The sequence below is a fragment of the Musca autumnalis genome, unplaced genomic scaffold, assembly GCF_047663935.1.
Source record: "Musca autumnalis isolate F117 unplaced genomic scaffold, ASM4766393v1 scaffold_2, whole genome shotgun sequence".
NCBI classification, from domain to species: Eukaryota; Metazoa; Arthropoda; class Insecta; order Diptera; family Muscidae; genus Musca; species Musca autumnalis.
In genome coordinates, this window is record NW_027411755.1 from 82,263,328 (window position 1) to 82,289,362 (window position 26,035).

The window sequence follows — 26,035 nt, forward strand, 5'->3', positions numbered from 1 at the left end:
TACTCACAAATTTTCCGAACATTTTCGAACTTTTGTGGGGGAGGTACCGGAAGGAGTGGACCGATAAAATCCATCTTTGAACTTGAACTAAGTTTGGGCAAAATATTACGAAAGCCAAATTTTGGACCGAATCGGGAGATCCGTTCGAGAGTTATCTTGCGCTCCAACCTCTACACACGGTGTTATAGGGTTTTTTGTAACTTTCAGGCTATTTTCTCAGGAAGTATGGACATGCCCCTAATGAAACTTACAGCGTCGTATAGAGGACAGCGAATACAACTTGCGTAAACAAAAAACAAAGCGATTCGAGACCAGGTCCTAAACTGAACTTTTCCGAAATTTTGTGTGGGAGGTACCCGAAGTAGTGGACCGATTGGGTCCATATTGGAACCTCATCTAAGTTTGGCAGAAATTACACGATGTGCAAAGTATGGACCAAATCGGTTATTCCCTATAAGAGTTATCGTGCGCAAAAGTTTTGCGACAATTGTTGAACATTTGTGGGGGAGGTACCTGAAGGAGTGGACCTATATGGCCCATCTTCGAACTTAAATCGAATCTGGGCAAAATATTTCGATACCCAAAATTTGAACCGAATCGATTGATCCGTTCGAGAGTTATCGTGCGCACCAGCCAGCCAGACAGACAGACGGACGGACATTGCTAGATCTACTCAAAATTGTCTGAAACGGATATCGTACAAACATACTTGGGGTCTAAAACCATTATTTCGATGAGGCACATTTTTGGTCGTATCAAAGTGTAAATACCCTCTTTAGCCTAAAGGCTGAGGGTATAAAAAGTAGGTCTAACATCATTGAGGTAATATGAATCGAGGTCTTCCTTTTTACCTTCGGTGATGTTTGTGGAAATATACATGTTTCATACAATTCATACGAATGATTTGTAAATGCATACGATTGATTTTGAAAATAAATTGTCATCGCCTCTCTAGTAGCAGTATTTCAGATAAATATTTGCACTGTAGATGATATAACAATTTCGAACCGGCTATGACTACGAATTCCCAACAAATGTATATGATGTGAATTGGCACTTTCACCTTAAAGTACAGATCTGATGATGTCAACTCCCTAGTTTATTAGTAAATTTTAATATTAATTTTAGGAACTGTTATTATTTCAGATATTAAGATCTTCCCATAACTTTCTTCCATTAAATAAAGAATAACTTAACTACTATAGCACCTCATTAATGTCATCATTTTCCGTTTTCCTCAAAATATAAATAGTTTTTCATTGTACTTTAATTGTCTTAACTTTTTTTAAATACCAAAGAATCCTTCTCTGGTATCCTGTTCGCTGTTGCCTACATCTTGTCTTTCCTTACCTAGATTTTTAGCATCCTCCACTTTAGTTGACATCTTCTTCTGTAGCTATTTATCATTTTTTGTTTCGTTTGCAATTTTCGCTAAGAATTCACAAAAGATAAAAATGTCCTCTTGTGAAATCTGTCACAACAATACGTGTTGTAGCTGCACTTAATCTGTAGCACAAAAGGAATGTTGCGACAAATAACTTTCCTTCCGACATAGCGACTATAAGACTTGGGACACATTTCAACCATTTCACAATTTTGTCTGAGAGCGTTGACGACATCGTTCTTGTGCACTGGTTGCAAAATGGAGCATTACATTACATACACATGAAGGCTGGCAGGACAGAGGAAGGTACGTCGCAGTATTCTACTCTTTTGCTTTAGGAAGAAAAAAATAAACAACATATTCACTTTTTTCTTCTTCCCAATAAAATTTCTGTTGTCCTCTCTCGCTCTATGCCATAATGTAAGAAGGCAAAGCAATGCAATGCAATATAAAATTGCACACATAAGGCATAGTTAAGGATATGTTCAACGAGAATGCAAGTAGAAGAAAACTTGTTGAAAGTATGGTATGGTTCGTCATCCTTGCTGTTCGACTCGCAGAAATCCTTGCCGGTGTATTTGAAAGAGACATGCATACAAAATGCAATTGTCAGTGACAATTGCTTGACAGTGTATAGTCTTTGTCGTTGCAAAAGAAACTGGGTGTTGGTTAAAGGAGGCTATTACCGGGCTTATCTTTAACTACTGACGGTAGGTAGGTACCCTCTTTAGTTGTTGGGAGAATCTTGGAAAGATGAGCTAAAGGTTTGAGTATGTCTGTGATTCAACCAGTCTCTATATATTTTGATCACTGGCGAGACAGGATAAATGTTAAAAGTTTAGTTTCTTGTTTTTTATTATCACATTATTGTATGTGTATGTATGTGTGTAAACGAAGCATCAGGGAGGCATAATATAATAATGGTGTTGTTGAAATGTGAATAGAATTTTAAAATTAAAAACGAAAAAATAAAATATTAAATTTTAATCTAAAATATTTAATATATGTACTTACTTATGGGTATGTGTATATGTGGAAGCATTGCCGACTATATGTATAATAGAAAATGGAAATGGCAACTTTTACATTGGTTGATCCAAAACTTCCAAGAATATACTAACAAATTGTTTTCCAATTTTTTCTATTAAATTTGTACGGGAACACACGTAATACTGTTGTATATTTTTCAGAGCTACGATTAGCTCGATTATACTCACGATTTTAAAATACTCGGGACTGGGAGTACTCGAAAAGTACGAGTTTTACAAGAAGTTTACTCCCCTGGTGGGATGAATAACCGCGTAGTTTATTGATTGGATGTGTGGGAAATCGATAGATATCATTTTTCAATACAACTCTCTCTAGGTCATGATAGCTCGATTAATTAAATATCGTGTACTAAAGCCACACTATCATATGCTTATCCACATTTACAAATAAAATAACGGTCTGACAAAAACTAAAAAAGTACTCGCCAAGAATTTGCTTGATTTCGAGCTTATTTTACTCCCACTCGAATACGAGCAAAGCAAATGCGCTCGTATTCGAGTGGCATGAAATCGATTACTCGATTTCTTTTTTCTACTCGCAGGAGTATTCCCGGAGCTCTGATATTTTTGAATAAATACACATAAATTTATACTAAATTTAACTATTAAAAATCACAGGAGGTTTGCTTTCATGTGAAATTTTTAAACACTCACATACTCGTACATAAGTTTGTACCAAAATGTGTACGTCTACATGTAAGTATAAATACATACTGCTATTAGTTTTTTCTTCGTCATGTAATGTCTGATGCTTCCAAAGAATCTAATTTCATCATTATCACAATGTGTGTTAAGTGCCCGAAAGACACAATACAAGTATGTAATGGAATGAAGAAACAGCTATAAAGGAATAGGAATATAAAAAACAACAAAAATGCACTATATATAGCCAATTCAAAGGACTTTTAACCAAGTCTTCATTTTTTAGCATCAGTTTCACTTGAAGTATTTGAAATTGTCTTGGCATACCAGAAAGGATGGGATGAAGTTTTTTCATGGAAATATCTGCATTAAGAAAGACATATTGATAACAATTCCTCTAATACATGCATAATCACTCTTTCATTTTATATACACATACACCACATATGACACACTCTCTTGAATTTGTGTAGGAAACTTATTTCGTTGATGTACATATGTGTGGACATGAAATGCATAGAAGCTAATGGGAAAAGAAAGCGAAATAACTAACAAAAAACACACTTGGTGTCAAGAGGAATTTGTCGATTCAAAATAACTAAAGAATGGAGAAAACATTATGTAGAATATATTGTAAAAGTCAAACAATATACAACATCATTATCACCCATAATATGTCTTTTTGCAATGCACACATATGTATGTATGTATACATATATATTTTTGGTATTTGGAAATGACAATATGCTTAAAGTAATGTATTCATTAGAACCTGTGATAGTGGTGCAGTTTAAAAAGTGATAACATAATTTAGTGCCCGCAAATCACTTTTAAGTAATACCATCCAAGTAGAATTGGACTCATTTATTTCTTACATGCTAATTTCATAATTGGAAGCACAAGAAATTTACACTTCGATTAACATGACATATAAAATAAACATGGGTCTTATGTTTCTTCTTTAATATTCTAAATTCTTTTCTTTAATTTCAGGTATGTGTGTATTTTAAACTATTAAAGTTATTCAGTGGTATGTATGTAAAAATCGTAATTTAATTTTTTTAATTTAGGTCTGTTATATGTTTAAGCATTTTTACAATTATTTATATCCTTTGTTTTTAATTCTGGAGTATTACCCCAATGGCTTAAACATCATCATTACTTTCTGTTACAGAGAGTAATGTTTTTTAAAACGAACTGACAGTGTTGCAAAATTTTACTGATCGCTACCAATATCACGATTTCATCACGGCGAAGGGAATTATCAATTGGCTTTTCAGCTTTTTGAACTGATGCCTTTTTAGCGCAAACAATCAAATGAGATTGAAACTTCAACCAAAACAAAACAAAGCGGATGGCATTAGCAGGGGAATTTGAAAAAAATTCCAACAACACTCACTCAGGCAGCTGTGGTGATGTTTTTTTTTTTTTCAACTTACAGAGCTCGATGAGTTCTTAGTTGATACGCGCTGATAGTTGTTTGCAAATATTTTTGTTCTGATGTTTTTTCTTTTTTTTTTTTTTTTTATTTGAAAAGCCGAAAAGTGAGTGTGATTCTCATTTATTTGAGAATACTAGACTAAACATGATAAAATTTTGCAACACTGTCAGTTCGTTTTGAAAAACATTCCTCTCTGTAACAGAAAGTAATGATGAAGTTTAAGCGATTGGGGTAATACTCCAGACTTAACAACAATCAAATGAGATTGAAACTTCAACCAAAACAAAACAAACAGAAAATTATTAATTTCCCTTAGAGCGAATAGAGGAATTTTATTCTGAGGAAAATTTTTGTCTTTGCTCCGCGACTATAGATAGAACTTTTTTACTTGTTCGAGACAGTCATGTCCATCATTCAATCGTCCGAACTGATTGAATTAACATTTTGGTCAAATGTATTGTACGAGGGCTACACGAAAAATTTCTGGCCTAGGCAAAACCGCTTGTTGCCAGTCGCCATTTGATTTTTTTTTTGTTTTTGAAAGTTTGACAGTTTTTTGTCTAAACGTACCCAGGACAGTTCGTCATACGACCATATGTTGCGTTGTTTACAGTAACTTGAACAAATTGCTTTGCAAAAAAAAGTGAAATTTACTTGTGTACATTTTCGTCCGATTATTTTTCACAAATTTCGACGTGGATAATAACGGCAAGAACGCATCGACCAAATTAAAGCTTTAAATGTCGATAGAATAGGTCTGTCTGGTTACGCTAAAACTTGTAACAATTAGTACCAATTGTTGCTGGAAGTCGTCTGTTAACACAAAAAACCAGCAAAAGAGAGCGAATCGAGAGAGACATTTTGACAGTTCTTTTAGTGAGAGTTTGAAAATTCTTGCTGGACAAATTACTTCAAGCACATGCAAACCCTTCTTCTTCTTCCCGAAAACAATAAGCTGTTTTTAATTGTTCGGTGATTTAAGTTTGCGAAAATGAAAAAAAATATTGTCGAACAAAAAATTGCTTCCTTTGGTTCCTTTATTAGCGGAAAATTGTTCTGTTTTGGCAAGCCAGCTGATTGCTTGCTGGTTTCTGCTGGGAAGTTGTCTGTTTAATTTTTGGATATTGAAACATATGACCGCTAAAATGGAATTTTTCCTTGGGTCCAGCAAAATTGGAAAGTCGTTCAAAAAAGGCTCTTGTGGATTGGTACAAAGAAATTGTGAATAAAAATGAACGCCGTGCTTCAAACGACGTTTATAAAATCGTTAAAGATGACGAATATTGTAAGAGGAATCGACCGTTTAGGTCTTCGAAAGCGAACCAAATCCAAAGAAAGTAGTTCATGTAAGAAGCACTTCGCCTGTTTCTTCGGCAAAACTGACCGTGTGGCGACTTTCCGGCTTGAGAAATGTAGGACGGTTAATTCTGAGCGGTACACTACAATTTCTTTGCCTGAAAGCTCCTAAAAAATTCGAAAAACGAACGAAGAGAACACGAATCATTCTGCATCAAGACAATGCGAGCTCTCACACATCGATTCAAATTAGGGTCTGTTTGACCGGACAAACCGTGGAATTGATGGGTCAGTCGCCGTACAGCCCTGACTAGAGATCCAATAACTTCATTTGATTCTAGCATATCTACGATTTTCGTCGCTAGAAGATGCTGTAAAAGCGATCAAAAACCATGTTTTGGAGTTGTCTCAATCGGAGTGGAAAATATGATTCAACAATTGTTTTGAGCTCATGAAAAAGTGTATAAATCATACTGGAGACTACTTAAGAATACACTAAAACTATTTTTGATGGTACATATTCTCATTTTCAATGTTAGGCCAGATAGTGCAGCCCTCGTAGGTCTGCAGAACTTTTGGTATTCAAAATTGGATATATTGTTTCACGTTTTGTTATAGCACCCATACAAAGTTACGCGTCGATACCTAAAGAATTTTTAAGGTAGTATCCCCATGTGTCCTCCGAATTGAATGTAATTTGGTATTTTGTGTTTCCACTTCTATCAAAAATTGTTTATATAGGTACACGTTTTGGTATAGCCCCCCATATAACGCAACGCGCCTCTTAAAGGAATTTAGAAGGTATTAGTTTCATTTGACCACCGTATTGGTTGTAATTTGAGACAACTGTCTATATAGGTACGCGTTTCGGTATAGCCCCCATATAACAAAGCCAACCAAAATCAGGTATTTTAAAGTTTCTATCTACAATTCCGAACTTAATTGGCTGTTATTTGGCATTGATTGTCCTCAGCAATAAAAAATGTCTCCTTGGCTTAGGCTACAAAACTTTTCTTCGTAAATTTGTCGGTGCAGGTCACCAGTTTGATATACATATATTTATTTCTTCAAAGTCGTATAAGGGACATTGGGCCACAACAAACTTATTAAACCTAGTTTTAGCTAATGCTATGCTTTCGATTTCTTTTTCAATTTGTCGCCTCCATGCGTGTGCTGGGCTTCGCTGTGGATTCCATACTATGGGTTGTTTTGTTATATCAGTGGGATCCTTCTCCTTTTCCAAACGCACCGATCTTTTACTTTACTTCTCCAATTTTGGATGTCATGTTCTGTGATATCTTCTTCAACTTGGTCCTTCCATCGGAGTTTTGGCCTTCCCTTGAGGCGTATACCGTCGAGTGGCTCATATTAAAATGCCTTTTGGCGGGGGCATCTTTATCCATCCTGCTGACATGGCCAAGCCAACGCAATACTTGTAGTTTGATACGTTTTTCTATATCGATGTCGGTCGGCTGGTGTAGCTCGTGGTTCATTCGACGTCGGTATTCAACGTCAACGCATATTGGTCCATAAATCTTTCGAAGAATTTTTCTCTCAAACACACCAAGTTCTGCCTCATCTGCTTTCGCAAGTACCCATGCTTCAGATCCATACATAAGTACGGTTAGTATCAGTGTCTGGTAGAGCGTATGTTTTGTTTGGCGAGAGGTGGTTTTACTTTTAAACTGTTTACTTAGACCAAAGTCTGTTGGCCAATATTATTCTTCTTTTGATTTCAAAACTGATGTTGTTCGTTTTATTTATGGCGGTGCCGAGGTAAATAAAGTCATTTAATACCTCAAAATTGTAGTTCTGAACATCAACAGTTGGTCCGAGTCTACTGGACGTCTTGCGTGTTGATACCATAAACTTTGTCTTACCGCCGTTGACTGGCAGACTCTTTTTCAATTTTCGCAAATGTGGCTGTTACGGATCGAGTTGATCGACCTATTATATCAATATCGTCTGCGTAGGCCAGTAACATTATCTCCTTATTGTATATAGTGCTATTTTTATCTCTATCGGTATATACATTCGATTCTCCTATGACCTTTTCCAATAGAATGTTAAATAGGTCACACGATAGGCTGTCACCTTGCCTGAAACCTCGTTTCGTTTCAAAAGGTTCCGAGAGGTTCTTTCCTACTTTAACAGCTGATCTTGTATTAGCCTATGTCATCCTGCATAATCGTATAAGTTTTGCAGGGATACCAAACTCAGATATGGCTTGAAACACCTTTGATCTAATTGGGTGGTATGTGTCGACCTGTCTTTCGGGGGTCTTCTCCAGTATTTGGCGCAGTGTGAAGATTTGGTCAATTGTCGATTTACCAGGTCTAAAACCGCATTGGTATGACCCGATTATGTTATTGACCATTGGTTTTAAACGTTCACACAGCACACTCGACAGCACTTTGTATGCGTTTGGGAGCAAACTTATGCCTCTGTAGTTTGTACACACCGTCTTGTCTCCTTTCTTGTGTACGGGACATAGGAGGCTGAGATTCCAATCGTTGGGTATGCTCTTTTCCTGCCAAATTTCGGTAATTAACTGATGCATACTCCTTATCAGCATTTCCCCACCGGTCTTGAACAGTTCGGCAGGCAGCCCATCAGCTCCTGATGCTTTATTGTTTTTCAGTCGATTAATTGCAGTCATGACCTCGCTTTGGCTAGGTGGAAGACATTCAACGTCGTCGTTTGCGATTGGTTCTGGTGTATCTTCATCGCCGCCCATATTCAATACTAAGAGCTTCATGAAATGCCCCTTCCAGATCCTCAGTAGGCTATCTGTATCAGTTACCAGATTCCCTTCATGATCCTTGCAGGAGAATGTGCCTGCACCATACCCTTCAGTCTGGTGTTTTACACTCTGGTAAAATTTGCGGACATCATTCTGACTCCTGAACATCTCCAGTTTCTCGCGCTCACGTTTTTCTTGCTCTTTCTTTTTTCTTCTAAAAATACGCTTCTCCTCTTCTCCCGATATTTTTCTTTTGCGCTTCGTGTTGCTACTGAATGCAGGGTTGCTCTGTATGCCGCGTTCTTTTCTTCAGTAGCCTTACGGCACTCCTGATCGTACCGTAGATTTTTAGGTGGTGGTTTTTGGTACCCAAGCACAGATTTTACGGCAGTTTGAAGTGAGTGGGCTATTCTTTGCCACCGCGCTTCCACATTATCGGGACAAGCAGTTCGGTCTTCCAGCATGTGAGTCAGTTGAGCGGAATAGGCTTGTGCTATCTGTTGTGTTTGCAGCTTCTCGACATCCAGCTTCGGTCCTGTGTTAGATCGCACTTTTGCCGCAACATTAAGGCGAGTGCGTACCTTTGCCGTTACAAGGAAATGGTCCGAATCGATGTTCGCTCCTCGAATCGATCGGACATCTAACACACTGGACGGGTGTCTTCCGTCTATCATAATGTTGAATAACGTTGGGGATAATATACAGCATTGTCTTACTCCTACTTACATACATGAATACCTCATCAATAACGACACCCTCGTGTAGTATGCGGCAGCTTGGTTCATTGTATAGACATTTAACAAGTTCAATGATTTTCTCGAGAAAACGGTTTGATATAGCCCCCATAAAATGGTACCTCCCGATTTTGGGAACTTTTAAGGAAGATTAAAACATTCCCGCAGAAAATGGTCGGTACAGGTCCACGTTTTGATACACCTTCCATAGAACGGTATCTCCCGATTTTGGGTATTTGATGGTTTTAGCTACATTATTCTGAGATACATTATTTAGTCTCCTTGGCACGGAATTGTGGGTATAGGTCCATGTTTTAGTTCCAATATAGTTTATGGTGGAGGATAAACGACTTAACGTCGTTTTCTACTTGTTTAAATATTACAGTTACTAATGCGCGTTGTAATGTTGTGATGCAAAACCAAGAAACCGGACAACTCGTGTAATTTGTAATTGTTTAGGAAATATTTTTTGATTCCTGTCGGAGTAAATAATCATCTATAGTTTCCCGTTTTACGATTCTATTTCACCCTTTGGTTACTATAAAAATTTTAACAACACATTTATGGTCTGTTCCAGTACTGCAAGAATCTACTAATTTTTACTATTTTCTTCGATAACATAAAGGAAACATGTTATCGTAGTAAAAATTAGTAGCCTTTTGCAGGTTCTGAAACAGAGAATTAGAAAAATGACGTTTGTTTACTTTATTATATTACATACCGTTACCATAAATGTCAAAAACCGTAACTAACAAAATAATAATTTTACAAGAGAAGCAAAAAAATTTATAAAATGAAAAACTATTTTATGGAATATTAATAGTATTATACGAATGGGAGTAAGTAAAGGAACCAAAACCGCGGAAACGCTTGGTTTTGGGATCCGTCATTACAACAAAATCTGCAATGTTATCCCATTTTTCCATTTGAACAGGATCTTTATTTTTTAATGTAGAAGCTTGAAATTTTGCAAGAGCATGTATTTTAGTCTTATGTTTTAGTTTCAATCAAAAACTAATTTTGACTTTTTTGGAGATACCATTTCTGGCATTTATGGTGACGATATGGTAGTTACAAGCTGGTCAGCGTATATTTTGCTAAACGAATTATTTTCTTATTTGTTAAAGATGGTTGTTTTATTTTTTCTTCTTATCTCAAATTCATTTGATATTGAACATTCAGAAAGGCATTTGCATTTTTTTCTTCTGTTTGAGTATTTTTCATTGTTGTTTGGGTTTTAATATAAAACAAGAATCATCCCTTGTTGCACAAGTGCAAAATGTGCATTCTAAACAGATGCTATCATTTCCAAAAACAAACGAAAAAAATCAACGTCCTCTCACAGACACCGACCGCTGGGGAATAGTACACCACCCTATATCATTTAAAATTCAGGATTTGTTTGCTCGAATTGCATCTGTAACGTTCGAAAAATGAACACTGTAAACATGCCGCATTTGTTGCATTTCGCAAAAAAATGCTCACCAGACTGCCAGTAACAGTTACAGAATCAAGAATAGCAGCAGTAGCAACATGCATTGATAATGCTTCTGTGTTGAATTTTTAATTTATTTATAAAGAATTTGATTTCACTCTGCTTATGTTGTCTTCACATCTCCCTTCCTACATCAGCAGTGTCCTTTACGAGATCTTCAATTTATTTGATGCATTTTCAAAAGCTATGACTGTGGCAAGTGGATGAAGTGGCAAATGCAGGGGTTCTGATTAAAGTATTGAATGCATTTTATATTTGCTGATTCTCAATTTTGTTTTTTGTTTTGCCCTAAACATTGTGCGACTTGAAAGTGTGCAAGGTTGAATGGGTAATTGAAGTAATAAAATAATGATTGGAATATGTTTTGGAGTGATACAAAATGGTAACTTCAATACAATAAAGTGTTACTAAATATAATATGTATTTTTTAACTAGATATTAACTTCAAAATTTTTATTTCACAAGATATTTTTTAAACTGATTCAGTCCGTAAACCCACAGTTTAGATAAATAAGTATATGTATATTGATATAAATAAACATTCATCACTTGAAAACATCCACCCTATTACTTTCTAACATTGCTGAGAAAGAGAAAAACATTTTAAGTGTAACTTTTTAAAATTCTCAACATGCAACTTATTTGGAATTTTATTTTACCACCCTCATTTTTAATGAATTGCTATTTTGTAGCTGCTTCCATTGCGTTGCATTTTTCCCCTTCCAGTATTTCTTTTAAAAATCTGAGAACTTCCTTGTACCCTTAATTTTCAATTTTAATCTTACTTAGTTTTGAAGAAGTCATAGAAAAATTTGTTGAAAAAGTAACTATAAATATTGAATTGAGGTTTCAAACGAAAAATTATTATAAACTTGTAATTTTAAGACATACGTAAAGGCAAATCAAGGAAAGAAGAAATCCAAAGTTACCAAAAAGACATGGTGAAATATAGTCGAAGAAATATATTGTGAGAGAAAAAGTAGGTATGTAATTATTTGTTGAATTTATAGACCTTTCGATTTTATTATTAAACAAGTAAGAACGACGTTAAGTTCGGCCGGGCCGAACTTGTTATACCCTCCACCACAAGTTGTATTGAAGTAAAATGGAATAATTAGTTTCCTTTCGTGTATGAAGAAGACTTAATACAAAATTTCAGCAATTTCGGTAAAACAATGTGAGGCACCATTCTATGGGGGCTATTTCAAAACGTCGATCTATACCGACAAATTTCTGACGAAAAGTTTTTAGGCTCAAAGAAGACAAAATACCAAATTTCCTATATTTCGGTAAGAGAATGTGGCTAAAACTAAAAAAATACCGAAAATCAAGAAGTAAGCTTCTATGAGGATATAGGAAGACGTGGACCTATACTGATAATACTCTTCTGGAATATTTTATAACTCATAGAAGACGAAAGGAAGGCATGGACCGATACCGACAAAGTTCTGGGGGAAAGTTTTATACCGCCAACGTAGACTAAGTACCAAATTTCAGCCATTTCGGTGTGATAATGAAGCTAAAACCTTCAAAATACCGAAAATCGGGAGGTACCGTTCTATGGGGGCTATATGAAGGTGTGGACCGATACCGACAAAATTCTGGGGGAAAATTTTATAGCCTTAAAGAAGACTACGTACCAAATTTTAGCCATTTTGGTAGGAAAATGAAGCTAAAACCTTCAAAATACCGAAAATCGGGAGGTACCGTTATATGGGGGCTATATGAAGGTGTGGACCGATACCGACAAAATTCTGGGGGAAAGTTTTGTACCCCTAAGGAAGACTACGTACCAATTTTCAGCCATTTTAGTAGGATAATGAAGCTAAAACCTTAAAAATATCGAAAATCGAGAGGTACCGTTCTATGGGGGCTATATGAAGATGTGGACCGATTCCGACAAAATTCTGGGGGAAAGTTTTGTACCCCCAAAAGAAGACTACGTACCAAATTTCAGTCATTTTGGTAGGATAATGAAGCTAAAACCTTAAAAATACCGAAAATCGGGAGGTACCGTTCTATGGGGGCTATATCAAAACGTGGACCGATATATCCCATTTTCAATACCAACCATCCTGCAAGTAATAAAAACTTCTGTACCAAATTTTGACTCTCTATTTTTAAAATTGCGAGCTGTATCTTGATTTCAACAGACAGACAGACGGACGGACGGACGGACGGACAGACGGACATGGTCAAATCGACATAGAATTTTATGCTGATCAATAATATATATACCTTATAGGGTCTCCGACGAATATTTCGATGTGTTACAAACGGAATGACAAATTTAATTATACCCTCCATATGATAGAGGGTATAATAAATTAGGAATGTGAACAATTTAAATATACACGTACTAACAATGTATACATTTAAATTGTTAATATAATAAACTGTTCAATATAAATTACGAATATTTAATTATTTGTATTTCTCAATATTGTGATCTTTGTTTGACAATTCTTTAACGCAAAATGCATTATGAATATAGAGTTTTAACCTCCAACCTCCATAAAAATATATTTACATGTACACATGTATGTATGTATGTAGGTATTAAGAGGTTTACAACACAATGCAAAGACTCAATTATAGATCTTACAATTGTATAAATTTTTGTCGAAATACCGCAAAAACCAGAAATGGAAACCATACATTAAAACCAAAACATACTCGAAAGACAATTACTTACAATAATGACAGACGGCAGACATTTGTCTTTTAAACCCAGATAACATTTTTATGATAAGAATATGTATTGAAGGTTAACTGCAATAACTTAAAGTGAAATGCCCTGTGATACTGATCAAACTTTTTTCAATTATTTATTATTTCATCAATTTTATAATTTATAAAAAGTGCGTGTTTGTGAAGGCTATACGGGAAATATTGTCAATGTCTTCATATTAAATTTCCAAACAATTATTTTTTTTCTTTTCGCGCTATGTCAACGATTTTTGGTACATACATAGGTTAAGAAAAAAATCCGCAGTACAAATCTCCTCTCGAGTCTATTTTTGGTTGTTGCGGAAAAAAATTATCGTTATGTTTTAAAAATGCTAATTATTTTAATGAGCACAATTATCACTAAAAAGTTATCACAATTATACTTATCCAGTAGTTTGTATAATATTTGTAAAATGTTACTCAATATATACGAAATTTACAAAATGATTGAAAAAATTTTAAATTTAACCCAATTAACCCGTCATAAAATTACATAAAAATCGGTTTTGAATCAAAAATTTACGGTGAGTCTAAATAGATCAAAATGATAAAAATTGGTATCATAGTTTGGATGTTATAGCCAAATTAACCACATATATGTAGAACAAAAAAATTGTTTATAAAAATGGTTTTCGCATGCAGTCCAGAGTTGAAAATATTGGAAGAATTCGAGGGGAGTGCTTCTTTAATTTTTTTTTAATCTCCCATGTAAATGCTCGGATTTTGATTTATATACATTCATATAAGAAGTTACCTGTTGAGGAAGATTACCGGTTGTTGAGATAACTCCAATAAACCATTTTATTTTATATGTATTTTTAAAATATGTGTAAATCGAGTAATTGACAAATCATTTTGTCTGCGTGTGATTTTCTTGTGCAGCAAGACCATGCCATTCAATTCTTATATATTTTTCGAAATTTACTTTGTAGGGTAAGATGTAGCACCAGCTGCATCTTAGCATCCAAAAACATATAAAACGTCGCTAGTTAGCGCAGAGTGCATACATACACTTCTTGTCCGCATCCGATTCCAGTGTCCACCATCGAAATCAACATTGATATATATATCTACTTCAAAACGGTCAATCACGAACCGTGTATGTAGCATCACACACTATATTGGAGATAAAATATGTGTAAAGGTGTAGCATGGACTGCATCTTAGGAAACAAAATCCTATAGAGCGTAATTTGAGAAGAGTGCATAATTTTTTTGTCAGCATCCGATTTCAATGTCCACGGTGAAAGTCTACATCGATATATATCTTTTTCAAGGCGATCAATCAAGATTTAGCATCACATACTATTTATGGGATAAAATTGCACTGTGCAACATTTTTATGTGGTTAGATAAGTTCTACTAGTTAAGGGCTACAATATTGCTAAAGACAGCAAGGCCAAATACCTATTCGTTTTTGAGATAAAGTCCTGATAAATGCAAAAAAGTGTAGATTTAGCCCGGTTTAGATGAGGCCATAAAATCCGAACTGGATCTGACAGGACAAAACCCTACTAGGGTTTTTATAGTCTACATATGTACTTTCAAACAATTCATACTAGAAGTTGTTTGCATTTTCGGTGTTGCATAGTGTTAATAAGGTCGCTAAAATGAAAATGCAAATACCAAAACCGAAACGAAAACGAAATGCCAGTTGTTTCATTGTCGTGGAAATGATCCGTAGAAAACGCGATTGAATACGTGATATTTTCAAAAACAATTTTAAGTGATTTTTCTATTTTGGAGTTTCTCGTAACTCGCGTTTTATTAGATGGATGTAAAATTTGCAATGGAGTACGAGGAAATCGACTAGAAGAAAATATCAAAAAACAATTACAATCTGTCTTCAAAATGTCAGCATCATTTAATGGCAGTCACAAATCGAGGTTTCAACCCATTTTTACCTATTTTTAACATAAATATAGCCACATCTATCACGCAAGTCCAAAAAACATTTCATTTGCCATTTCCAAAAGCCTTTCATTTTTATGTATAACATACATTCACAATTCGAGGTTTGTAAAAGGGTAAACCTTGGCTGCAACTATGTTATATTTTCAAAAATATTGCCCATACATACATATCGTTCATTTACTCAAAGAGTGGCATAACTCAAAAAATGCGTTTTTTGAGTTAGCAATTTCTATTTTTTCTGCGACTTCTACTTTATCTTGTTTTTTCCTGTCGATATCTCTAAAACTCAACGTGTTACAGGTCATTTACTACGAGTTTGGCATAATTCAATAAAAAAGTTTTTTGCGTTTATGAAGGACTAGAACACTTCAAATCATGCTTGACCTTGCACATAAATTTAACACTAATATCAGGATAGCTATTTACAAAATATGATGCAAGTAGTTATTTTGGTTTTTGTGCAACAATCATTTCAAGTTGGGAAGACAAATTTCGATCGCCAACTTAAAAAGCGTTATTCTCGAAACTAGATTTTTCGAAATGTGTCACTCTTTGAGTAAATGAGCGATATATTCCCACACACATTCCCAAGGGGACAAGGAAGACTTCTCTCATATCAATTACTGTACCCCGATTTATAATAGCTCACTGATATGAGTGAGACCTTTTTTGGCCGAGTTCGATGTGCGTGTCTTACAATACTACTTCCAGAGAAATTTTACATGACTAAAATACTCAGGAAATGTCGCCAATATTAAGCTGAGGGGTATTTTTCTTACCGTAGACAGTTTGTTGTTGCTGGCCTTGGAATCGGAGCCGGTCATACAGAGTGACTGGATGGTGGGCATATCATTGCATCGCGTTTTTGAAGTCCAGCATTTTATAAGTCCACCATTTTATACGAAGGCTAATCGAAAAGTTACCGAAAAGTCATTTACCATCAAAAATAGTTTTATTGTTTTCTTAAGTAGTCTGCAGCATGATTTATATAATTTTGCATGCGCTCAAACCAATTGTAGAAACACTTTCTCCACTCCGAATGACACACATCTAGAACATGGTTTGAACGCCACAACAGCATATTCTGTCGACGAAAATAGTTGATCACGCGATCGCGATTTCCAACGATAAAAACACATTTTTTCGGCCAGGCGTTCATTCAAAATCGAATGTTAGCTGGTGGAAGAAATACCCAAGGATGCCTCTATCTCACGGTATATCACATGGCGAACTTGTATTATCCGTTCACGCACGGCTTAAATTGTGTCTGACACAGCGCCTCTTTTTGAACGACCTTCACGACCTTGGTTTTTGATCGAGCGTCAGTTTTTTTGCTATATGATGGTGCTTCATCTCCATACATAGATTTAATTTCATAGATACGATCTTGCCGTGATAATCCACGTCGAAAGTTGGTCGAAAATGTTCACAAATAAATTCCTCTGTAACAACGCAACATATGGCCGTACGTCAAACCGTACTGAGTATGTTTATGCTAAAAATGTGACAAACATTCCAGTGGCAATGTCAACACAGTGTTGCTTAGACTCGAAACTTTTCGATTATTCCTCATAATAAAAGGTGATCGTTATACCAAAACAAAAAAAAATTAAAAAAATGTAAGAGAAGCCACGAGGCAAAAATTCGTAGTATCAACTAGAATTTTTAAAATACCGTTTTGAAAAACACACTCCGTTAGGTTCAAAAATTACATACAAGGTGCATTAAAGTTATAACCATTATGAGTTAATTTCTCATCATTTGTACAGACATTTGTTATTTATGCATTTTATTATTTGAAGTCTTGCACTAACTTTCATTTGTAATGAAATTTCCAACATATTATTTTAACTTCTGTATATATTTTCTCCACATTTAAAAAAGTATGTACTTGAAGGTTGTCATTGAAACCAAATTTATTGTTGGGTTTTTTATCCAAAGCATTCACATTTTTCAAGTGCATATTTCTATATTTTTGCAGTCATAATAGCTTCTATGGCTTCACTTTTCACAATGTGTCTTTTTGATCCTTTATATGTTTGCATATCTGTGGGAAGCATAAACCATATGTATGTCTGTACATTAGGGCGACCCAAAAAACAAACTTTTTTTGATTGTATTTCCTACCCCCTAATTTTTTCCATTTTACCCAAAAACCTTATATATGAAATTTTATGGTTAACGTTAATTTAGCATGCCAGCTTAGCGATCTTCGTTCCCATAGTAATTTGTATGGGGCCAAAGGTGAATTTTTACGAAAATTCTCTAAAGTCCGCAACAATGGTCCAATCGATGAAAAAACTTTACCAGTTCATTGATGTGGCTAAAAAACAATTTGTACAAAAACTGATTTATTTTATACACATTACTATGGAAACAAAGATCGCTAACCGATCGCCATAAAATTTCATATATAAGGTTTTTGGGTCAAATGGGAAAAAATTTGGTAGGTAGGAAATCCAATCAAAAAATTTTAATTTTTGGGTCACTCTAATGTACATATGTGGACATATTTCTTTATGTTGGAAAATCCGAAATTCACATACTCCTCAGTCATACAATTATTTAAGCAGCCTACAAATATCAATCTTGCCTTAACTTTATTCTTTCGTTTATCTGCCACAAATGTATCTCGACTTTTGTATTTAACAAAAGGCAAAAACAAAAGCTCCTCTACCACCCACATGAATGGCAACAACATCATCATTGTCTGTCTGACAAGAAAGAAGCGCCACAAAAGTTTGTATGTATGCATGTATTTGTGGCAAAAGATAAGTGCATTTTTGCCGTCGTGTTTCTCCTTAATATGTATACATGCCTATAGCTTGTTTATGTAATTTAAATTGCAACCAAAAGCGTACGATGCAGACGACGACTTTGCAGGTTTGTTTAAGTGCAATTTGTCTTTGTGGTTTTATGGGTACAACAACAAAAAACATTATCGTTCTTCTTGTTACCTATGTATGTATATTAGGCCGGGCCGTTTGAAAACCTTCATGGGCCCTACGCGTTTCTTATTCCTGGGATTGAACTAAGCAAATAAGTCCACTGGACCATATGTCTACGATGAAAATCGAGCCTCCCGATTTTGACTTGACGTTTTTTGGGTATTTTGGCATATAACAGCCAAACCATTGAGATTTTCGATCCAACACAAATACAAAAATTTTAGCTAAGACAGTAATTAATTAACAGTAATAATACATCGCGAAAGCATTGGAACGCTCCTTCAGGCAGTTTTGGCTTTGAGAAGGTGCAAACTTTTCGAAAATTGTAGATAAATGACACTGTGCTACAAAAGTTGACCAGAAAAATATTCAAGTGTTCTGATGCAAAATTATGTCGTGACAATGCCTTTAGTTCGTTTGGGTCACTTAGTTTTCTTTTTTTATAACGGTAAAAGTAGTGAAAATCTGGGTTTCTTACATTTTAAAATTTAAACGGGCATATCTTCTTTTTTCACAACGGATTTCTATTGATCCTTCTTCCTTTTAAAGGGGTGAATAATATCTTTAGAACAAGTTATTATTTGTTTAAACCGGTTAACAAATGGCAAAGTTATAGTGGTTTAAGTCTGAAAACCCCCTCAAAAAAACTATAACTGAATTTCTATATGATATATCCAAAAAACGTCAATAAAAAACTTCAAGTCAAAATCGGGAGGCTCGATTTTCATAGTAGACATATGGTCCAGTGGGCTTTTTTTTGCTCTGTTCAATCAAAGGAATCAGAAACGCGAAGGGCCCATTATGGTTTTTTTCCTTCCATACAAATCGCCCCGGCCTAATGTATATTGAGTAAAATAAGTAAAATAAAGAAAGGTTGCCTTTTAATAACGGACATGTGTATATAATGAGACCCTTAAGGACGATTTTACATTACCATCACCTGTAATGAGTTTTTTCATTGCAAATGCAAAAAAACGTTATTTTCTTGATCGTATATCATTGTACCATTAACTGTTACATCCTACATTGCCGGATATTCGTATATTGTTTCGTTGCAAATAAAGTCAAACGTTGCTATAAGAATACACTTTTATTAGCAATTGTTTTTCATGAATAATCCGTTTTTAAAATCATTAGATTTTTTTGATTTCGTAGCTCATTGTTATATTTGTATACATTTGAGCCATGTACAACTATGTTTTTTTTTTATTTCCTTGCATTTCTGAAGATATTTGGTGTCAGTACTATTATATATATTCGTGTACCTTAAATCCATTCGAAAAGTTTTGTCTTCTGAAAATGTCTACTATACAGCACAATTCACAGAAAATGTATGAAAATATAAATATAAATTCATTTTATATATATTTCTCATCTTAACAAAAATCATCTCTTGGAAGCAATTGCAATTTTGTTGTGGAAGTGTAAATGGTACCTTTTTATTATTTCATGTTTTCTTTCTCCACGGTCTACATACGAGTGGTAAATTTAATTTAAATGTCTGTTTAACAATTCAATTAAATTTCCATATATCACGTAATTTGTGTTTTTGGTGTTGCCGCTGCTGTTGTTGTTGTTCATGATGCTTTTTCTGTCTTTATTGTGCATGATGTTGAGTGTGTGCTTTTAGGCGTGCAATGTACGTATCATTCATGCACAGCTGTTATGGGCCTCATTTATGGAAATTGTGGCATTGTTGTTATGCAGAACATAATTTCCATTTTCCTCTTACATTTTGAAATGAATGTGTATTTAGTATAAATCAATTTTGTGGCAATTTAGAATTGTTAAGCATAGCAACATATTCGTTCAACTGACTTTTTTTAATTTTATTGTATATTGGATTTGTGGGGAAATATGTATGTATATACATATATTTTTCCAATTTTAAAATACATTAGTTGTGTAGCCATCACATCAATATGTCATTTACTAACAATTGATGTACTTCCAGTCATATTGGCAATTGTTATTTAGAAAAAAAACTATCAGAGAATTATGACATTTGCATAAAATGACATTATTTTAATGTAATGCTGTGATTGTTTTGTCGTGGTTGGGATACAATATTCGCATTGTTAAATGTAGAATTTTGTTGTACATTCGATCTACATAAAAGTTCAGTTACATTAATTCCATTCATAATTTATTGTAAAAGAAGTAATATATAGTATATAAAAAACAAGTTAAATAAAACACTGTAAAAATGGTAAAATTTCAATGTTCTTTGCTAATGTTTTATCCCTTCCAAATTTTTCTGAAAAAGAAATTCATTATTTCTTGTTAGTTTTTCGTACGAAAGGATAATGAAGACACTCAATTCCAAAAAGTGGTATAGAATGTATGGGTCAAGATTGTGGCACCGCAATAAGGCATATGATATGATTGGAAGCCTAACCGTCTATGGGTTATACAAAAAATTAAGCCAACTACAGAAGAATATCTCTCAGTATGTGATAAAATAATAAAGTACACGAATGTCATCTTAAAAGCCAGAAAAAATGGCACAAAATCGTTGAGAACTTATAGTTAAATTAGTAGAACAAATGCAGAAGAATTGTCCCTAATATGCGATGATATACTGTGTGAACAACTAAACCAAACCATGATCAATGAAATAATCCATTTGGTGCCATTATTCCATTGATTGCAGATGTATATATAATTCACGTGCCGACAGAAATCGAATTGGTGAAATATTCTTGGAATGTTTCCATGTAGACTTTTAGCCGTCTCTCCACAGACATCATTTTCGTATGTCAGCAGCAATCCTCTTTCAGGTGGCCCGGACATGTCGTTGATGAACAGATTGTATAGCACTGGTCCGAGGAGTGATCTTTGGGGCACTCCTGGTTTGATTGGTCGTTGCTCCGGCATTGCATCTCCAACTCGTACACAAAAGTTCTTATTTTTAATGAAACTTGCGTCCATGCGACAAGTCTGTCGATTGAACCCGAATCACTGCATCTTGTATGGGATACCATGATGCCAAACGGTGCCAAATACTTTGGTAAACTCCAAGCCAATAGCAATCGTTCCCATTTTATTTTTGCTCTGAATCCGAACTGACAATCTCTCAGTATTCTTCCTCTCTCGATGACTCGATTGATGCGAATTAGAAGAAATCGTTCAAATAATTTCTCAAAGTGCGATAAAGGGGAAATTAGCCTATAGCTTCCACATAGGCGAACGTTTGATCCAAGCAAGCGCTTCTTTCCAAGCCGAAGGAAAGAGGCCCATGTTTAGGTAATGGTTGAAAAGAAATGCCAGAAAAAATATGACGACTTCTCCTGCTTTCTTCAACGCCTTGACAATACCACGAGATTTCTTGGACGATCTTCTCGCTATTGCTGACCCGAGCATGTCTGGAACAACGACTCCTTTATAATAACTTATAGCCGTATTGCTTATTGTTGTCATCTTATTGCTGAATTCTTTCAGGGGCGTGTTTGTTTCCATTCCTTCCGCTGCCACATCGACGAGGTTGTGAAAAGTATTGTTCAACAATTTTTCCGTTTTATTGATATCCTGAATGTAGACTGCCAGGGTTTCTGCTTTTTTATCGTTGTTAGTGATCGTAGTTTTGCTGCTATTGACTAGTCCACCAATATTTCCTGCTATAGAGTAGTCGTGAAGGAGAGGTCAGTTGTTCTTTTCACTTTTTCACAAGTTTAGGAATTCAGTTGGATGCTTTCTAGATATGATTTAAGGCGATCTATCTCGTTGATCCTAATCAACTCCTTAATAATGATGCTAAGTTTCCTGATATCCGCTTTGGTGATTGTGTACCATTTAAGATCCACATTTCACCGGTGAGAGATAACCATTAATTGTTCTTGTGAAGAAATTGATGAGTCCATCCACACACTCATCTAGTTGCCTCAGAAACCATCAAAGTTATATAATATTCCTAATGTAGTTATAGAATATCCCTTGTCATCGCTTTGTTGGAACATTTCAACTGCTCGATGGTCAGATTCATAGTAACACCAAAGACACGACTTGTTGACTTACGTTGACTTCATATGTTGCCATTTCATCATAGTCTTGTTAAATGTTCAACGATTTTTTAAATCCTTATTCGGGGTTATTACGGCCAAATTCACCACTGACTTCTCGTTATTTGATCGATCATATTTTAAATTTACTTGGCTATTTATCTATAGTCTCCGTACAATCAAAGTAATTATGTCAGTATAAAAAAATATGTTCTTAATTTTTTGAAATTAGTCAATACAAAACCTGGCCAAAACTCTAAAACTGAATGGATTTTGACCTAACCATGCGTTCTTATGTTTTTCGGGTCACTGGTTTCATTTCAACCCTTAGACGCTCATTGCAGGGGTCTTTTGATCCGTTTTCCTATAAAATGTGACCGTATCAAATCAAAATATTCTACAACATTTTCTTCATAAAATTTTACTATAGGTCCTAGAATACACTACAATTCTACATCTTATCGAATCTCCAGAAATATGCAAAAATTAAAAACAATTTTAGGGTTAAAGTCGTACTTCATCTAAGTTTATGCAAAATTTTCCTACAAAACATTGTTTGAAAAGAATTATGTAAAAATGTTCTCCACTAAATTGAGGAAGAAATAACTATTTTATATTTTAGTACGAAAGAGGATTTAAATTTGAGATATGCAATGACAAAACCTATCGCGGGTACAAAAAAAAAACTTCATTCAGTAATACCCAGTAATGGTGGTACAATAACATAACTTGGTAAAATAACATGTCTTGCACAGTGGTATATACACTGTGGAAAAATGTTTGGGTGCAAACAAATTTTATGTTTGGGTGCAAAGAAATACAAACCCAAAAGTCACAAGAAAACACATGCACAATGGGCGCTTACTGAGAGCAAGGGAGAGTAAATTTCAATGTAAAACACATTGAAATGTATGCTCACTTGCTCTCAGGCTCACTGGCTATCTCTATCATAGACACACATGTATAAATGGTGGTGGTATATTGAAAGGTAAAATTACACATAGGTACATAAAAAATTTCAAAGAAATACATAGCAGACTTTAATAAAAGAAAAACTGAATGAAATAATTTATAAAAAGTCGAACTTTTAAAAAGAAAAAAATATAAAGAAACATCGTTGAACGCTTCTCCTTAGTTGTGAAATAAACACACATTTTCCTCAAAGTTGAAATCTTCAGCGGGAAATCGGCATCTGGAATCAAATGGTTATATAATGTAATAAATATGGATGTACCATATTTCAAATGTACATATGTATGTATGTAATTAGTAATTAGTAATTGTAATTACTAATTACCAATGTTGGATTTCGATTTCTTCCTTGTCCAATAAAATATTTCCATTCGCCTTTTTAATTCAATTATAAAATTATCTAAAAAGCACAATTTCTTTAAGAAAATACAAAACACTGATTTATTCATTCACTTTACCGTCTTTACTCAACCATTGTATTTAGAACTCTGAAGAAAAAAGAACAACATAATTAAAACCATTTTTCCTTTTCCTCTTCGCTTGCTACGTTTGTTAGCAACAACAAAGCACGAAACACACGAAACTTCTGCGTCTCCTATTACACAATACACACAGTTCTTTATTATAAAGCAGCATTCCGCAGTTGCGAAAACCCTGTTGCTACTCTCACCACCCATAAAATATATGTTCTAACGTAAAAAATATGTTGGTACACAAACAAATAAAATTGAGATATGTTACAAAATGTTGCAAACATATATTTCTTTGGACACAAACAAATTATGTTTTCAGTCCCAAACAAATGTTTGTGTGGATCCAAACATATTTCTAACATATATTTTTCTGCGTGCAGGAAAAACTTTGCTGACAAAATTTAAAAAATTTAGAAAAAAGTCAATGCCACTACCAAATAGGACTTAAAAATAAACATCAACATTTTTGTCATTTATAGTAGTTTAATACAAAAAAATCAAGGAAATTGAAGAGTACAATCATTGATAAAAATTGATTTTAAATATTAAATCGCGAAAATTTTATCCAAGCCAACTGTGTACATATTTTTTCTATTTTTTTGTTAAATAGCTGAAAAAACAAAAAAAAAAAAAATGCAAAAAGAAGTTATGTATAAAAAATTCGACTCAAAAAAAAAGACAATCTCAAATTATCCAAAAATATTTTGCATCACCACAGCAAAAAATAAAGGAAATAAAAAACCACATTTTGAAAAAGTGTCCGATTTTACTCAGAAATCTCCATATACAAATCCTCTTACAAACATTTTTGGTATAACTACGTTTTTATTAAATTATATGTACGTTATTTTTCTCCAGTATCTATAAAACATTCAGTTAAAGAAAAAGCCATTGGAACATTTTTCACATTGACCTCAATAATCGATATCATCATAAGCTGTATCATCATAACCATTATACTTATATCATTGAATTATTTTTTATGCGTTATATGTTTCTGACACATCATGATATATATTCGTAGAAACGTCCTGTGACACTGCATATTTCATAATTACTTTCCAATAAAACGTGTTGTAATGGTGCTTTTTCGGAGGGTGAACAATGAATGAGAAGAAGATGGTGGAAGTTGGTTTCAATATCCCAACGTAAGTTGCAATCATTTCATGTGACAATATCATACCATAAATGCTATAAATAATAATCTTAACATTTATATTAACGGTATAAAGTACAATGATGGATAGAAAGTAGCAGTGTCAGATATGAAGTAAGCGTATGTATGTGGTTTAACAATGTATTGATGACACTACTTTTCGAATACTGTTAAAAGTTGTACAGTGGTTTCATATTTTTTTTTTTTTTTTTTTGGAAAAATTAACATTAAATTTTTCCAAAAAAAAAAAAAAAAAAACTATGAAACCACTGTACAACTTTTTACACACAACAGATGCTTAGCCTCATTATGACATACTACTGAACTCCTAGTACCTTCATTGTTTGGTTATCTGAGAAACGAATTGATAAAGTGCATCTATGTACATAAATGCATACATATTTAATACCAATCTATTTAAAACTTTTGGTTGTTAAATATTATAAAACTAAGTAAAATTCGGCACAGAGCTGATCACGATATAACAAATACGCACATATAAAAATTTATTATATATTTTCATCAATATGACATTTTGCATCAATACCTTCAATGACAATAATGACCAAACGATGAGCACGATGATCGACTAGCATCATCATCTGTATTAACTGCAAAATCAGCTTTGGTCTTATTTTCCCATTCAGATATTGTCGATGATGACGATGTTGATGATGGTAATCTCCTTTTGCTACTGCTGACAATGATAATATGGTTAATAACGACATCTGTAACAGGCGTGGTTCGTTCGTTTTCTGGTTTTGGAAACGTTTAGCCTCTATCATTTTTGGGTCGTGATAATGTTGACAATAAGCTTTGTTGCTGCTTTCATGTGTTGTGTTATTAAAATGTACTTTACAACGTTAGTTTCTCCCAATGGGTTACTGTCATCAGCATCAGTCTGATGATAATTATGTGACTTGAATACATGCTGATAAGTTTTAAAATAAGTGAGATTGTATGTAAATATATACGTATGTATGCATGGTTTCAGCAATGATCTATATAAGCAGATTATATGTGAAATGTTTATTAGCACATGCAATAATGAATATTTTCTA

The 26,035-nt window shown here is 34.2% G+C and overlaps 1 protein-coding gene and 1 long non-coding RNA gene across 2 annotated transcripts in view; both read left to right on the forward strand.

Annotated features, from left to right (window-relative positions):
- The window catches only part of Sema1a (semaphorin 1a), a 776,225-nt gene that overhangs the window by 247,735 nt on the left and 502,455 nt on the right, over positions 1 to 26,035 (forward strand). The gene's annotated exons all lie outside the window — the stretch shown is intronic.
- On the forward strand, positions 20,107 to 24,478 carry LOC141392921 (uncharacterized). Its single transcript, XR_012409913.1, has 3 exons — positions 20,107 to 22,160; positions 22,301 to 23,180; positions 23,362 to 24,478. It is a non-coding gene; the product is annotated as an uncharacterized lncRNA (long non-coding RNA).